Raw genomic sequence first — 16,683 nt, 5'->3', positions numbered from 1 at the left:
CCAATGGCTGGTCAATCTGGACAATCCTTCCCTTGGTGGGAGGATCTTCAGCCTCCTTGTCCTTCACTGGAAGGGGTTGGGGCTACATTGGATATCCAGAGTGATCAAGGCCTGTAGTCTCCCCTTGAAACCTCTGTGTCATCCCATCAGAAGGAACTCTGCACAATATGGGCTGCAGCACGGCTTCCCCTCTCTGATCAAGGCAAATTCCCTATTGGTGTGGAGACAAGATAGTGGCCAAATCTTATATGAACCGGCTTAGAGCTACCAAGTCTCATTCTCTCTGGAGACTGCATCATGCTTTTTTCTGTCTGTTTAGAGTTCTACCTGCATCCAACTCAAGCCATTTATCTATCAATCTTTGGTCTTTTTCCACTTTTGTGCTTCTTGCCATCTTCCCGGACATGGTATCCCAGCTAGGTCTACCTCTTCACATTACCAGGCAAAGCTCCCTTTTCAGTTGCTGGACTTGGGGTGGGGTAAAGAGGGATTGTTAGAATGTATTCTCTGCTACTGACGTGGCCACAGGGTCTGTTTACATTTCCTCTTTTCGCCTTCGCTCTGGGGTAATACAATAAGTCGAGAGAGAGGGTGTGGTATGATTCTGCTATCTCCTGATTGTGAATGGCATTCTTAGACCCCAGAGCTTCAACTTCTGTCAGTGGATCCAGAGTAGTCCCTGCCTTTGTTACCTTCTCCCAGGAGCCCACCCGCCGACCCCGACACCGCCGCCCGCAACCTCAGACAATGGATCGACGACTACGCCAAACATCCTCCCCCCAATCAAGAAACCCTCCAACAGACACACCAGCAAGAGAGCCAACTGGTTCACGGAAGACCTCCAGGCCTCCAAGCAAACCTACCATAAGCTAGAGAAGAAATGGCACGCACACAGACACCGGACAGCCACGTAGCCCACAAGAAAGCCACCCACACACACCATCAACTCATCAGATCCACCAAATGAACCTCCTTCAAAGACCGCCTAGACAACAACGCATGCAACAGCTGTTGGAACTGGCCCTTCTTGCAGGGTCATCCTCAAACTTTTTGCTTCCTTCTCCCTTATTTTTCCTGACCCGTGGCTGTTGGCAATAGGACTCTGAGCACTTTACCACTGCTGATCAGTGCTAAAGTGCATATGCTCTCTATGTAAATTGTTATTCTGATTGGATATACATGTTTGGCATATTTGTATCACCATGAAGTCCCTAGTAAAGTGCACTGGGTGTGCCAGGGCTGGTGATGACAAATGCTACTAGTGGGCCTGCAGCACTGATTGTGCCACCCACAGGAGTAGCCCTAAAATGATGTCTCAGGCCTGACGCTGCAGTGCCTGTGTGCAGTTTAGAACTGCCATGTCCTCCTGGTCAGTGTCCCCACTGACCAGGCCTAACCCTTCCCTTTTTGTGCGCATCAGTCACCCCTATGGAAGGCCCAAGGTACCCCCCTGGGCAGGGTGCAGTGTATGTAAAAGGTAGAGCATGTACTTGTGCAGGTAACATGCTCTGGTAGTGAATGACAGCCATTTTCGTTTTTCACTATTGTAAGGCTATCTTGCTCCATAGGTTAACATGGGGGATGCTGGCTACAGTGGTTAACAGCATTTCTTCCCATAGGAACAAGATAGGACATAAGTATCTAGTATCCCTGAACTCAGAATTTAATAACACATCTTTTAGGAAAGGTTGTTTTTAAATCCTGTGTTTGAGAACAGCACTTTTAGAAAGTTGCTGTTCTCTTGTCTGACCCTTCTGTGTGCCTGGGCCTGTTTGTGTATTGACTGTCTGGTTTGTGAGTGACAGGGGCTGGGGAATTCCCCAGGAGGCTGGATGAGTCAGCACTAAGCTGAATGACTGCATTTGCAACTGGAGTGGTGGGAGGAGTTAGCACCTGGGCTGAATAGGGCTGTGCCTGCCTTCCACAATGCTGGCTCCACCCCCCTGCTGGGCGGCTGAGGACCCTGCCCCTCACTCTGAAAGGAAAGATGCAGCCAGCAAAACAAAGTGCTCAGGATCCACCCAGAACTGGTTCAGACCGGGCTCAGGGCCCACATGCACCAAGAGAACAAAGACTTTAGGGGTATAAGTACAGGACCCCTGACAACAGAAAATTAGATCAGCCTGGAAATCAAGAAGGAACCTCTGCCAAGGAGAAAGCTGAAACTGAAGAAGGAAGATTGTCCTGCTGTTGCTCTGCTGGACTGACCTGTTGCTTTGCTGCCAAGGAGAGGGGAAGGACTTTGCTGCTGAGCTGTGTCCCCTGTCTTGAAGGAATCTCCAAGGGCCTGAGAAGAGCTGGCTCCCTGTTTTGAAGTCTCAGGAACAAAAGGACTTCACCCCCAGCTTCCCTGAACTCTGCTGAGAGAGTTCTGTCCTTCCTAGAGTGCTTGATCCAGTTGTGGGGCCTCTGGAAGTTGTACCTGAGCTGGGAAGCTTGAAACTAAGCTTGAGTGACTTTTTGAACTTGAAAAGTGTTGCATCGCTCACTTGCGGAGCGCATCCCCGACAGTGCGAGAAGTTTCCCGCCGCTACGGAGGTCGAGATCGTCGCAGCGCCTGACGCCGCTGTCAGAGACGTCGCATCCTTCGTTTGCGGGACGCACCAGACCGGTGCGGGAGAATCGAACATCGCTGCGAGTATCGTCGCAGAGCCTGTCGTCGCTGGGTTAGATTGCCGCACCGCTTGCTTGCGGACCGCATCACGTCACTGCGAGCATCGTCGCAGAATCAACGCATCGAGGAGCTGCGAGAGAGAGGATCACCGCTGGACCGCACATCGTCGCCCCGGAGATCGTCGCAGCCCCTACGAGATCGTCGCATCGTGCCTTTGCGAGAACAGACTTCCTACGGAACCTACGCACCGGAATCCATACAAGTGGCCTTCCTCCCCATACAGACCGGATTCGTCGCAACACGCCCGCTGCTGCAGCGGGGCTGTCGCATCGCCTCCCCAGGGTCTCAGGAGCAACGCATCGCTTGTTTTCCACCGCACCAGCTTCTGCTTTTGGAACTTTGTTGCAACTAAAAGGTACTGTGAGTAAACGTGACGCAACTGTGAACTTTTCATGCATCAGTAGAGAATTCTATCGCAACGTAGAGAATTCTAACGCAACCTTAAGAACTCTTTTTGAAACCATATTCTTGAACTGTGTATGTTGGATTTTTGTCGTTTTGGTCTTGTGTAGTTTAGATTAAAATACCTTTATTTTTCTAAACTGTTGTGGAGTCGGTTTGTGGTGTTTTCACTGTGTTACTGTGAGTGTTGGTACAAATACTTTACGCATTGCCTCTGGTTAGCCTAGACTGCTCGTGCCAAGCTACCTAGAGGGTGAGCAGGGGTTATCTCAGAGGGTTATCTCCTTGCCCTGACTAGAAGCAAGGGTCCCTATTTGGACAGTGGTACCTACCTCTGCCAACTAGAGACCCCCAGATCTAACATTGGTGGTCAGGCGGTGGGATTTGAACTTGCATTTGTACTTGACCCACAGTAATTGGTGTACATCAATAGTGAGTGCAGACCACTACGCCACCACATACTGTTTGTTTTTTCCGGTGTCCTCCTGGAAGTATTTTTGGATATTGAGACTCTGGCTAGTGTTGCACCTGTAAAATCCTGCCAAAATGGAAGTCAACTTTTTCCACCTGTGCATCTACACAGAAGAGGAGATAAAAGCCTTTTGCAAGAAGAGGGGGCTGCCTGTGGAGAAAGGTTCCACAAGGAGGGATCTTGAGGCATGCCTGTATTCCCATGAGGTCAGAATTTGGGAAGCAACATTAGCAGATGATTCTGAGGAGGAGGACTTCTCTGATAGTGAGGAAGAGAAAGATGAATGGCTCCTTGCTGCTGAGCAAAGGTGCAGAGAATTAGACCGGCTAAACAAGGAAGGTATGATCAGGTGGGCCTTAGCCCAGAAAGAAAAATGGGACGCTCAAGGAAGGAGCTTTGCTGAGTTGGAGGTGGAGTCCAGCTTAGATGGTGGCAGCATGTTTATGATATCTAGTGCTGAGAGAAAGGTACAAATACCCAGAGATGTGGCGCCTGACTTGAGGGAGGGGGTCGACATACACCAGGGGGTTCAGGTTTATGATGTAGTTCCAGTGGAGTGCAGTGTCCCTGAAGTAGATTGGGGGACTGGCACAGGGGACCATATTCCTAGTGGTGGGAGGGACACTCTACTGACTCTAGATGAGAGGTACAGGGAGAGGGGTTACCCCGTGGTAGAAACCTTGGTGTGTGCGTGTGAAGACCAGCCAGAAGAGTGTGGGTTGTGTGACAGAGACAGTCAGATACTGTCTTGCCAGTCTCAGGAGAGTGGTGTGGGGTACTTGTGTGAGGCACTGGAGGGTGAGGCAAAGGGTAGCTTGGTTAGCAACTGTGGGGGGCTGTGTGATTCATTTGTTGGAGAGCATATTTTAAGTCCCTGTTTTCCAGAGCTATGCCAACACCCGGTGAAGTGTGAGTTCTCTGATCCCAGAGAGCTTGCGTTGGAGGCAGACCTCTTGGTGGATTCAAGAGAGTCTGAAGAGGCATTGGGGAGTGATCCCAAAAGGAGTGGCTCAGATATCTTCCAGACCTGTGAGGTGGAAGAGGTTCAGTGTAGCCCAGTTAGGTCCCAGTGTAGTGGGAGGGGTGTAGGGTCTCATGTCCGGTCTCAGTGGAGAAGGAATGAGTGTGGGACGGTGTGTCTCACGGTGCCCGAAACCCAGTCTCAGGGCCTGGAGGGTTCCTTAAGAGAACACCAGGTTGGGGACCTAGACTGTACTTGTAGGCCATTTGAGGAGGATCTCCTAGTGTCTGTTGAACGGGGAGTGCCTGTAACCAGGCCTCCATCAGCTCTGGTGTCTGGCAGTGCCACTCCATTTGGGAGGGTACAGAAGTCCAGACTGAGGGGTGAGAGGGGGAAGGAGTCCCCAGTGGGAGAACCATTGGGTCAGAGACCAGTCAGAAGGGCTGAGTCCCCAGTGAGTGACCATGGTGACCTCACTTCTGTCCTGGGGGATCTTCCCGCACTGTCAGGTGGACAGGGGTCGGGAGATCTGCGCCAGGCAGACTGTCACAGGACACATGAGTTGTGTGCCACCCTCAAGGGGGTACTATGTGAGTCCCCAGAAGTCCTGGCGTGCCAGGCAAATGCACAAACGCAGGTTTTGGTCCCTGGGTTGGGAGACCAGGTTCAGGATTTGCCTGACCTGGAAGGAAGGACATCTGTAACCAGTGTCCTGACCAATATGATTCCCAGGGGTACCCCTCCAGTAGGGAGGGTGCAGCGCTCTGGAAGGGGGTGCAGAGGGAGGGAGTCCTCGCCTCTAACCCCGGTACAACCTGAGGGGTTAAACCCTAGGTTGGAAGACCAGTTGCTGGAGGGAGGTCCTGAACTGGTAGGAAAGTTGTGTTCTTGGTTGTCTTGGTGGACAGGGTTGCCCCTGGATAGAGGGCAGGAGTCTCACCCTGGGGGTGGACTGGGCCACACCGTTGTATTGGCCAGGTGGGTACTGTCTACCAGTATAGGCACCTCAGTGAGTGAAGTCCTGGTGCGCCAGGCAAGTGTTCCATCGCAGGGGTTGGTCCCTGGGTGGGGAAGCCAGGCTCAGGTATTGTCTGACCTGGAGGCTTTGGAGCCTAGGTTTGAGGGTCAGGTCTGGGGTGTCCCCCCTGACCTGGAATACCAGTTGCAGGTCCCTGGGTGGGGAAGCCAGGCTCAGGTATTGTCTGACCTGGAGGCTTTGGAGCCTAGGTTTGAGGGTCAGGTCTGGGGTGTCCCCCCTGACCTGGAATACCAGTTGCAGGATAGCACCCCTGAACTGGTGGGTGAATGGTGCAGGACACCTGCCACAGGTGCCCTGGCTATTCTAGAAGGGGGTACCGCTCCAGGTGGGAGGGTACAGAGCCCCAAGGAAGAGGAGGACCTGGTGTGGGGAAGCCCACCCCAGCCCCCTGTCCAGCCGCCGGATACAGGTCCGGGACTGGTGGGTCAGTGCCAGGATGTTAGGCCTGACATGACAAGAGAGGGAGTGGACAAAGGGTGCCAAGCACCTGGGGCTACTGCCCCCCACCCTCTGATGCCACAGAGGTTCCAGCGCCGTGAGAGGCATGAGGCCTGGGTCTCATCCCTGATCACTGTTGGTAGTCACTGTGGCTTGCTGTCAGTCTGTTGGGACACACCTGTGAGGAAATTAAGGTTAGGTGCTGCACAGGTGGTGTCCACAGGTGAGGAGAAGGGTTCCATATGGATTGGTATGATGGACCCTGAGAGTATGGATAGAGTGATTGAACTGGGTTTAGGATGGCGTAGAACAGGACTGCCCTGCTGTGTTGGCCAGTTTCCGTGTTCTATCGCCTTAAGCAGGGAATACCATCGAGGTATCGTTTGGTGTACCCTGGCTTTAGGCTGGAAGGGGGTTGTGTTGGAACTGGCCCTTCTTGCAGGGTCATCCTCAAACTTTTTGCTTCTTTCTCCCTTATTTTTCCTGACCCGTGGCTGTTGGCAATAGGACTCTGCGCACTTTACCACTGCTGATCAGTGCTAAAGTGCATATGCTCTCTATGTAAATTGTTATTCTGATTGGATATACATGTTTGGCATATTTGTATCACCATGAAGTCCCTAGTAAAGTGCACTGGGTGTGCCAGGGCTGGTGATGACAAATGCTACTAGTGGGCCTGCAGCACTGATTGTGCCACCCACAGGAGTAGCCCTAAAATGGTGTCTCAGGCCTGACGCTGCAGTGCCTGTGTGCAGTTTAGAACTGCCATGTCCTCCTGGTCAGTGTCCCCACTGACCAGGCCTAACCCTTCCCTTTTTGTGCGCATCAGTCACCCCTATGGAAGGCCCAAGGTACCCCCCTGGGCAGGGTGCAGTGTATGTAAAAGGTAGAGCATGTACTTGTGCAGGTAACATGCTCTGGTAGTGAATGACAGCCATTTTCGTTTTTCACTATTGTAAGGCTATCTTGCTCCATAGGTTAACATGGGGGATGCTGGCTACAGTTGTTAACAGCATTTCTTCCCATAGGAACAAGATAGGACATAAGTATCTAGTATCCCTGAACTCAGAATTTAATAACACATCTTTTAGGAAAGGTTGTTTTTAAATCCTGTGTTTGAGAACAGCACTTTTAGAAAGTTGCTGTTCTCTTGTCTGACCCTTCTGTGTGCCTGGGCCTGTTTGTGTATTGACTGTCTGGTTTGTGAGTGACAGGGGCTGGGGAATTCCCCAGGAGGCTGGATGAGTCAGCACTAAGCTGAATGACTGCATTTGCAACTGGAGTGGTGGGAGGAGTTAGCACCTGGGCTGAATAGGGCTGTGCCTGCCTGCCACAATGCTGGCTCCACCCCCCTGCTGGGCGGCTGAGGACCCTGCCCCTCACTCTGAAAGGAAAGATGCAGCCAGCAAAACAAAGTGCTCAGGATCCACCCAGAACTGGTTCAGACCGGGCTCAGGGCCCACATGCACCAAGAGAACAAAGACTTTAGGGGTATAAGTACAGGACCCCTGACAACAGAAAATTAGATCATCCTGGAAATCAAGAAGGAACCTCTGCCAAGGAGAAAGCTGAAACTGAAGAAGGAAGATTGTCCTGCTGTTGCTCTGCTGGACTGACCTGTTGCTTTGCTGCCAAGGAGAGGGGAAGGACTTTGCTGCTGAGCTGTGTCCCCTGTCTTGAAGGAATCTCCAAGGGCCTGAGAAGAGCTGGCTCCCTGTTTTGAAGTCTCAGGAACAAAAGGACTTTACCCCCAGCTTCCCTGAACTCTGCTGAGAGAGTTCTGTCCTTCCTAGAGTGCTTGATCCAGTTGTGGGGCCTCTGGAAGTTGTACCTGAGCTGGGAAGCTTGAAACTAAGCTTGAGTGACTTTTTGAACTTGAAAAGTGTTGCATCGCTCACTTGCGGAGCGCATCCCCGACAGTGCGAGAAGTTTCCCGCCGCTACGGAGGTCGAGATCGTCGCAGCGCCTGACGCCGCTGCCAGAGACGTTGCATCCTTCGTTTGCGGGACGCACCAGACCGGTGCGGGAGAATCGAACATCGCTGCGAGTATCGTCGCAGAGCCTGTCGTCGCTGGGTTAGATTGCCGCACCGCTTGCTTGCGGACCGCATCACGTCGCTGCGAGCATCGTCGCAGAATCAACGCATCGAGGAGCTGCGAGAGAGAGGATCACCGCTGGACCGCGCATCGTCGCCCCGGAGATCGTCGCAGCCCCTACGAGATCGTCGCATCGTGCCTTTGCGAGAACAGACTTCCTACGGAACCTACGCACCGGAATCCATACAAGTGGCCTTCCTCCCCATACAGACCGGATTCGTCGCAACACGCCCGCTGCTGCAGCGGGGCTGTCGCATCGCCTCCCCAGGGTCTCAGGAGCAACGCATCGCTTGTTTTCCACCGCACCAGCTTCTGTTTTTGGAACTTTGTTGCAACTAAAAGGTACTGTGAGTAAACGTGACGCAACTGTGAACTTTTCACGCATCAGTAGAGAATTCTATCGCAACGTAGAGAATTCTAACGCAACCTTAAGAACTCTTTTTGAAACCATATTCTTGAACTGTGTATGTTGGATTTTTGTCGTTTTGGTCTTGTGTAGTTTAGATTAAAATACCTTTATTTTTCTAAACTGTTGTGGAGTCGGTTTGTGGTGTTTTCACTGTGTTACTGTGAGTGTTGGTACAAATACTTTACGCATTGCCTCTGGTTAGCCTAGACTGCTCGTGCCAAGCTACCTAGAGGGTGAGCAGGGGTTATCTCAGAGGGTTATCTCCTTGCCCTGACTAGAAGCAAGGGTCCCTATTTGGACAGTGGTACCTAACTCTGCCAACTAGAGACCCCCAGATCTAACAACAGCAAAGAGCTTTTCAACATCGTGAAGGAACTCTCCAACCCCAGGTCCAACACCAACGACATCCCACCTTCGCAAGACCTGTGCGACTCCCTTGCCACCTTCTTCCATCGCAAGATCGCAAACATCCACGACAGCTTCAACGTCACAACCGCCCGACAACCACAGAGACCTCCGCCCCCACGGCCACCATCGGCACCGACCCCCTGAGCTCCTGGACCAACATAAACGACGACGACACCATCAAAATCATGAACACCACCCACTCTGGATCTCCGTCAGACCCATGCCCACACCACAACTTTAACAAAACCAGCACCACCATTGCACCCCATCTCCGGAAAGCCATCAACATCTCCTTTGAGACAGCTACCTTTTCGGAGAGCTGGAAGCATGCCGAGATCAACGCCCTACTCAAAAAACCCAAGGGTGACCCCAAGGACCTCAAGAACTTCAGTCCCATCTCCCTGCTCCAGTTCCCGGCGAAGGTCATCGAGAAGACCGTCAACACACAACTGACCTGCTACCTCAAGGAGAACAGCATCCTGGACCCATCCCAGTCCGGGTTCCGCAGCAACTACAGCACCAAAACTGTCCTCATCGCCGCCACTGATGACATTAGGGCCCTGCTGGACAACGGAGAAACCGTGGCCCTCATCCTCCTGGACCTGTCAGCCACCTTCGACACCGTCTGCTACTGCACCCTACACACACACCTTCACGACGCTGGGATTCGAGACAAGGCTCTGGACTGGACCACCTCCTTCCTCTCTGGCAGAACCCATAGCGTCCGCCTCCCCCCTTTCTGCTCCGAAACCACCGAGATCATCTGTGGCGTACCCCAGGGCTCATTCCTCAGCCCGACGTTGTTAAACATCTACATGGCACCGCTCGTCCACTTCGCCCGAATGCATGACCTCAACATCATCTCATACACCGACGACACCCAGCTGTTCCTCTCCCTCACCAAGGATCCCGTCACCGCCAAAACAACCTCCACGAAGGAATGAAAGACGTCGCCGAGTGGATGAAGAACACCGACTGAAGCTAAACTCGGACAAGACAGAAGTCCTCATCCTCGGCTCCACCCCCTCGGCCTGGGACGACTCCTGGTGGCCGACCGCATTAGGAACAGCTCCAACACCCACTGACCACGCACGCAACCAAGGGTTCATCCTCAACTCCACTCTCTCCATGACAAAGCAGGTCAATGCCGTCTCATCCTCCTGCTTCAACACCCTCCGAATGCTCCGCAAGATCTACAGGTGGATCTCCACCGAAACAAGAAGAACGGTCACCCAGGCCCTCGTCAGCAGCAAGCTGGACTACGGAAATGCCCTCTATGCAAGAGCCTCGGCCAAACTCCTGAAACGACTGCAATGCATACAAAACGCCTCTGCCTGCCTGATCCTCGACATCCCCCGCCGCAACCACATCACACCCCACCTGATAGACCTGCACTGTCTACCCATCAACAAGAGGATCACTTTCAAGCTCCTCACCCACACACACAAGGTACTCCACAACACCGGTCCAACATACCTCAACAGACGACTCACCTTCTACACCCCCAAACGCCAGCTCCGCTCCGCCGACTTTACCCTCGCCACAGTCCCCCGCATCCAAAGAGTGACCTCCGGTGGAAGATCGTTCTCCCACCTCGCCGCCAAGACATGGAACACCCTCCCCTCCTAGGGCAGACCCAGGACCTGCTAACCTTCAGAAAACTCCTCAAGACCTGGCTATTCGAGCAGTAGCAGCCCCCCGCCCCTCCCCCCCAGCGCCTTGAGACCCTCACGGGTAAGTAGTGCGCTTTACAAATGTCTGATTGATTGATTGATTGATCCCTTCCTTTGGTGGTACTTGAGTCTCCAGCGACGTAATCGATGCAGGCTGATTTCATAGAGACTAAGGGCCAGATGTAGGAAAAGCCTATTTACCGATTCATAAATACCGAATTTTACCGATTCGGTATTTATGAATCGGTAAATATGAAGGTAGGAGATGTAGGAAGATTCGATAATTGAATTACCGAATCTGTAAAAATCGGTATTTACCGAATCGGTAAATACCGATTCGGTATTGCCCATTAATTGCTATGGGCCTTGATGCCCATAGCAATCAATGGGCAATACCGAATCGGTATTTACCGATTCGGTAAATACCGATTTTTGCAAGGGTGCAGGGGGTGTCACTTTGACACCCTCTGGCACCCCGAATACAGGCATGTGTGCCATGTGGCACACAGACATGCCCTAAGGGCATGTCTGTCTGTCACATGGCATAGGTGTGCATGCACACATGTGCATGCACACCTGGATTCGGTATTTTACCACCCAATTGAATTGGGTGGTAAAATACCGAATCTGTATGGCCTTTGGGACTCAGAAGAGTCCCACCTACATTTGGATTTACCGAATCGGTAAAATTACCGATTCGGTATTTTACAGATTCGGTAAATTTACCGATTCGGTAAATTGACCGAATCTGTAAAATAGATGCCCCTACATGCCGATTCTTAAATACCGGTTGGTAACGGCAGAAATCGGCCGTTACCGACCGGTATTTAGGCTCCTACATCTGGCCCTAAGTGTATAGGATTGCTAGGAATGGGACAGTCTATGTAAGGGCTTCCAGCAATACAACAGTCCAAACACACTTCCACCGTTAAAGCATATTCAAAACCCTGGCGCCCCTTCTAGTAATTTCAGCCATGGCTTTGCCCCAATATCATATGATGCATGCACATTCTTGATTTTCTGAGGGCTAGGTTCCAGTTGGGTTCGGATTCCTACTCTTCGGTGATTCGATTTGCAACAGTCTCGGTTTCCCTGAATCTTTATGGGATTGGTTTCCATTGCCGATGATGCCATCAGATTGCTCTTGGGTTTTGATTTTACGTGGCATGGGTTAGACCTCTAATGCCTTTCTTGGATTAGCCTCTGTTGTTTCAATGACCTCCCTTTGAGCCTTTGTAGGATGAAGGATGCTTCTTTAAATGTGCTGTCTGTTAGGAATTCCCTTCTTTTCATCCTTCGAAGTTGGGGGTACTGCATGTTAGGTCTCGGGTTCAAACAAGCAAGACAAGGAACAGGAAGTTACATACATTACCACAACTGTTAATGCACTACAATATCTGATGCACTCCCTATTCTAACCACTCAATACCGCTTTAAACACGTCTCTAGGATTAACAGATTGGAACCTGGAGATTGGGGAGAATGGGCTGCTAGCTGCTGGCAGGAACATCTGTCATCTCTGTCACATTACGTCACTTCCTGAGCAGAGTAGTAAGTGCCAGCACAAAAAGGAAGTTTGCTCAGTCCGCCATTGTCTGCCAACGCTTGGTGAGTTGCTCTCAGCATTTCGCTCCTGCATAGCTCATTACATTCCCACATCTTTGTTGCTTTCTTTCTCTTTCGGTTACCGTGGGTGTGGGATCACTGTAGGCTGCTTTGTGATCTCTCTGCTTACCTCTTAAGTTACACTTCCTTCTGTATCTGGGATTCCCTCTGGATCCTGGTGGGTTGTTATTACAACGTTTCATCATCCGGAGGCTGGCTAGTCTTTCCATCATACTGATCTATCCAAATACCAGTGGGAAATGTTTTGTTCCACTAACCCCTGAAACTATTATTTGTGTAACGTGCTGTGGTGCCTTTATTCCATCTACTTGCCAGACGAGGCAGAGCAGACTACTGAGATGGGACCTTGATTTTATGGATTTGGTGCGAGTTTTGTACATTAATCCATTACTAAAGTACTAAAGTGTGTCACATATCTTGGCTGGTGCAGCCAAATTTCTACACCCCACCTGGGCTTGCTAAATTCTCATGTGTTAGGACTATGACTACTAAGATAAACGTTGGGGCATTTTCTCCGTTGTTACAGTCCTAAGCACCTCACACCCACTGGGGTGGGCTGGTTCCTTTTTAGGTCTCGCTGGTACTGCATCCGAAGGATGCGTCCAGCTGGAGACTTATAGTTGCCCCTCTCGGGGGAAGGACGGACAAGAGGGTTCCACGCGCTTCTCTTCTGCTGGATTTCACTGCGTGCACGCGCACCCACACTCACGCATGCGCACATCACAGCCACACGCATACACAGCCACACGCATACACAGGCACACACACACCCCCCCGTCGCCGCCGCACCTACACACACACTAGCGCACCTACACGCACACACAGAGACCCCCCCCACACACACCAGCGCACCTACACACACGCACGCACATATACAAAGACTCCCCTCCCCCCGCCGCCATCGCACACATACACACACACACACACACAAGCGCACTCTCCTCCCCCCTAGAAGTAAGCCCCACTTACCGCCATTCGGGACTTCGGTAGCCGGGGCTCTCCCTCGGGCATGGGAGCCCCGCTCTCAGGTACTCCGTGGGCACGTGCGCGGGACTTCAGAAGACGGAAGTCCCGCCCAAAGGAAGTGGCTCCACGTCTCCTCCGTGTTTGCCTGTCTTCCTTCCTGTCCTGAAGAATTGGCTTGGTAGTTTGGTCTGCCCTGTTCCAATGATGCACTGGGCCAGGGACAGACTAATTTGCATATACCCAGGTTCTGAGCTGGGATGGGGCAGTGAGCTAAATAACGGTGATGGATCAAGCCCTGATCTTTGGACTGGGTAAGAGTGGTCTGCTTAATTCAGACACTCTGTTCATCACCACCCCCTTTTCTGAATCGTTTTTGGCCACTATAGGTGTGGCAGGGTATACTCAGACATGAGTCCCTTGCTCACTGCTCCATCAGGATTCAAGCAAGCCGGGCCGACGGGGCTGAAATGCCAGAAACCGGTCCCCGGTAGCTTGTATCCTTTCTGGTGAAGAATTGGCTTGGTAGTTTGGTCTGCCCTGTTCCCATGATGCACTCGGCCAGGGACAGACTAATTTGCATATAGCCAGGTTCTGAGCTGGGATGGGGCAGTGAGCTAAATAACGGTGATGGATCAAGCCCTGATCTTTGGACTGGGTAAGAGTGGTCTGCTTAATTCAGACACTCTGTTCATCACCACCCCCTTTTCTGAATCGTTTTTGGCCACTATAGGTGTGGCAGGGTATACTCAGACATGAGTCCCTTGCTCACTGCTCCATCAGGATTCAAGCAAGCCGGGCCGACGAGGCTGAAATGCCAGAAACCGGTCCCCGGTAGCTTGTATCCTTTCTGGTGAAGAATTGGCTTGGTAGTTTGGTCTGCCCTGTTCCCATGATGCACTGGGCCAGGGACAGACTAATTTGCATATAGCCAGGTTCTGAGCTGGGATGGGGCAGTGAGCTAAATAACGGTGATGGATCAAGCCCTGATCTTTGGACTGGGTAAGAGTGGTCTGCTTAATTCAGACACTCTGTTCATCACCACCCCCTTTTCTGAATCGTTTTTGGCCACTATAGGTGTGGCAGGGTATACTCAGACATGAGTCCCTTGCTCACTGCTCCATCAGGATTCAAGCAAGCCGGGCCGACGAGGCTGAAATGCCAGAAACCGGTCCCCGGTAGCTTGTATCCTTTCTGGTGAAGAATTGGCTTGGTAGTTTGGTCTGCCCTGTTCCCATGATGCACTGGGCCAGGGACAGACTAATTTGCATATAGCCAGGTTCTGAGCTGGGATGGGGCAGTGAGCTAAATAACGGTGATGGATCAAGCCCTGATCTTTGGACTGGGTAAGAGTGGTCTGCTTAATTCAGACACTCTGTTCATCACCACCCCCTTTTCTGAATCGTTTTTGGCCACTATAGGTGTGGCAGGGTATACTCAGACATGAGTCCCTTGCTCACTGCTCCATCAGGATTCAAGCAAGCCGGGCCGACGAGGCTGAAATGCCAGAAACCGGTCCCCGGTAGCTTGTATCCTTTCTGGTGAAGAATTGGCTTGGTAGTTTGGTCTGCCCTGTTCCCATGATGCACTGGGCCAGGGACAGACTAATTTGCATATAGCCAGGTTCTGAGCTGGGATGGGGCAGTGAGCTAAATAACGGTGATGGATTAAGCCCTGATCTTTGGACTGGGTAAGAGTGGTCTGCTTAATTCAGACACTCTGTTCATCACCACCCCCTTTTCTGAATCGTTTTTGGCCACTATAGGTGTGGCAGGGTATACTCAGACATGAGTCCCTTGCTCACTGCTCCATCAGGATTCAAGCAAGCCGGGCCGACGAGGCTGAAATGCCAGAAACCGGTCCCCGGTAGCTTGTATCCTTTCTGGTGAAGAATTGGCTTGGTAGTTTGGTCTGCCCTGTTCCCATGATGCACTGGGCCAGGGACAGACTAATTTGCATATAGCCAGGTTATGATCTGGGATGGGGCAGTGGGCTAAATAACGGTGATGGATCAAGCCCTGATCTTTGGACTGGGTAAGAGTGGTCTGCTTAATTCAGACACTCTGTTCATCACCACCCCCTTTTCTGAATCGTTTTTGGCCACTATAGGTGTGGTAGGGTATACTCAGACATGAGTCCCTTGCTCACTGCTCCATCAGGATTCAAGCACGCCGGGCCGACGAGGCTGAAATGCCAGAAACCGGTCCCCGGTAGCTTGTATCCTTTCTGGAGAAGAATTGGCTTGATAGTTTGGTCTGCCCTGTTCCCATGATGCACTGGGCCAGGGACAGACTAATTTGCATATAGCCAGGTTCTGAGCTGGGATGGGGCAGTGAGCTAAATAACGGTGATGGATCAAGCCCTGATCTTTGGACTGGGTAAGAGTGGTCTGCTTAATTCAGACACTCTGTTCATCACCACCCCCTTTTCTGAATCGTTTTTGGCCACTATAGGTGTGGCAGGGTATACTCAGACATGAGTCCCTTGCTCACTGCTCCATCAGGATTCAAGCAAGCCGGGCCGACGAGGCTGAAATGCCAGAAACCGGTCCCCGGTAGCTTGTATCCTTTCTGGTGAAGAATTGGCTTGGTAGTTTGGTCTGCCCTGTTCCCATGATGCACTGGGCCAGGGACAGACTAATTTGCATATAGCCAGGTTCTGAGCTGGGATGGGGCAGTGAGCTAAATAACGGTGATGGATCAAGCCCTGATCTTTGGACTGGGTAAGAGTGGTCTGCTTAATTCAGACACTCTGTTCATCACCACCCCCTTTTCTGAATTGTTTTTGGCCACTATAGGTGTGGCAGGGTATACTCAGACATGAGTCCCTTGCTCACTGCTCCATCAGGATTCAAGCAAGCCGGGCCGACGAGGCTGAAATGCCAGAAACCGGTCCCCGGTAGCTTGTATCCTTTCTGGTGAAGAATTGGCTTGGTAGTTTGGTCTGCCCTGTTCCCATGATGCACTGGGCCAGGGACAGACTAATTTGCATATAGCCAGGTTCTGAGCTGGGATGGGGCAGTGAGCTAAATAACGGTGATGGATCAAGCCCTGATCTTTGGACTGGGTAAGAGTGGTCTGCTTAATTCAGACACTCTGTTCATCACCACCCCCTTTTCTGAATCGTTTTTGGCCACTATAGGTGTGGCAGGGTATACTCAGACATGAGTCCCTTGCTCCCTGCTCCATCAGGATTCAAGCAAGCCGGGCCGACGAGGCTGAAATGCCAGAAACCGGTCCCCGGTAGCTTGTATCCTTTCTGGTGAAGAATTGGCTTGGTAGTTTGGTCTGCCCTGTTCCCATGATGCACTGGGCCAGGGACAGACTAATTTGCATATAGCCAGGTTCTGAGCTGGGATGGGGCAGTGAGCTAAATAACGGTGATGGATCAAGCCCTGATCTTTGGACTGGGTAAGAGTGGTCTGCTTAATTCAATCACTCTGTTCATCACCACCCCCTTTTCTGAATTGTCTTCCTGCCTCGGCGGCCGCCAATGACAGCGCAGCCCCCGAGCAGGGAGGCG

Source organism: Lissotriton helveticus, chromosome 5_1, assembly GCF_964261635.1.
Source record: "Lissotriton helveticus chromosome 5_1, aLisHel1.1, whole genome shotgun sequence".
Taxonomy (NCBI): domain Eukaryota; kingdom Metazoa; phylum Chordata; class Amphibia; order Caudata; family Salamandridae; genus Lissotriton; species Lissotriton helveticus.
This window is presented reverse-complemented; position numbering follows the sequence as displayed.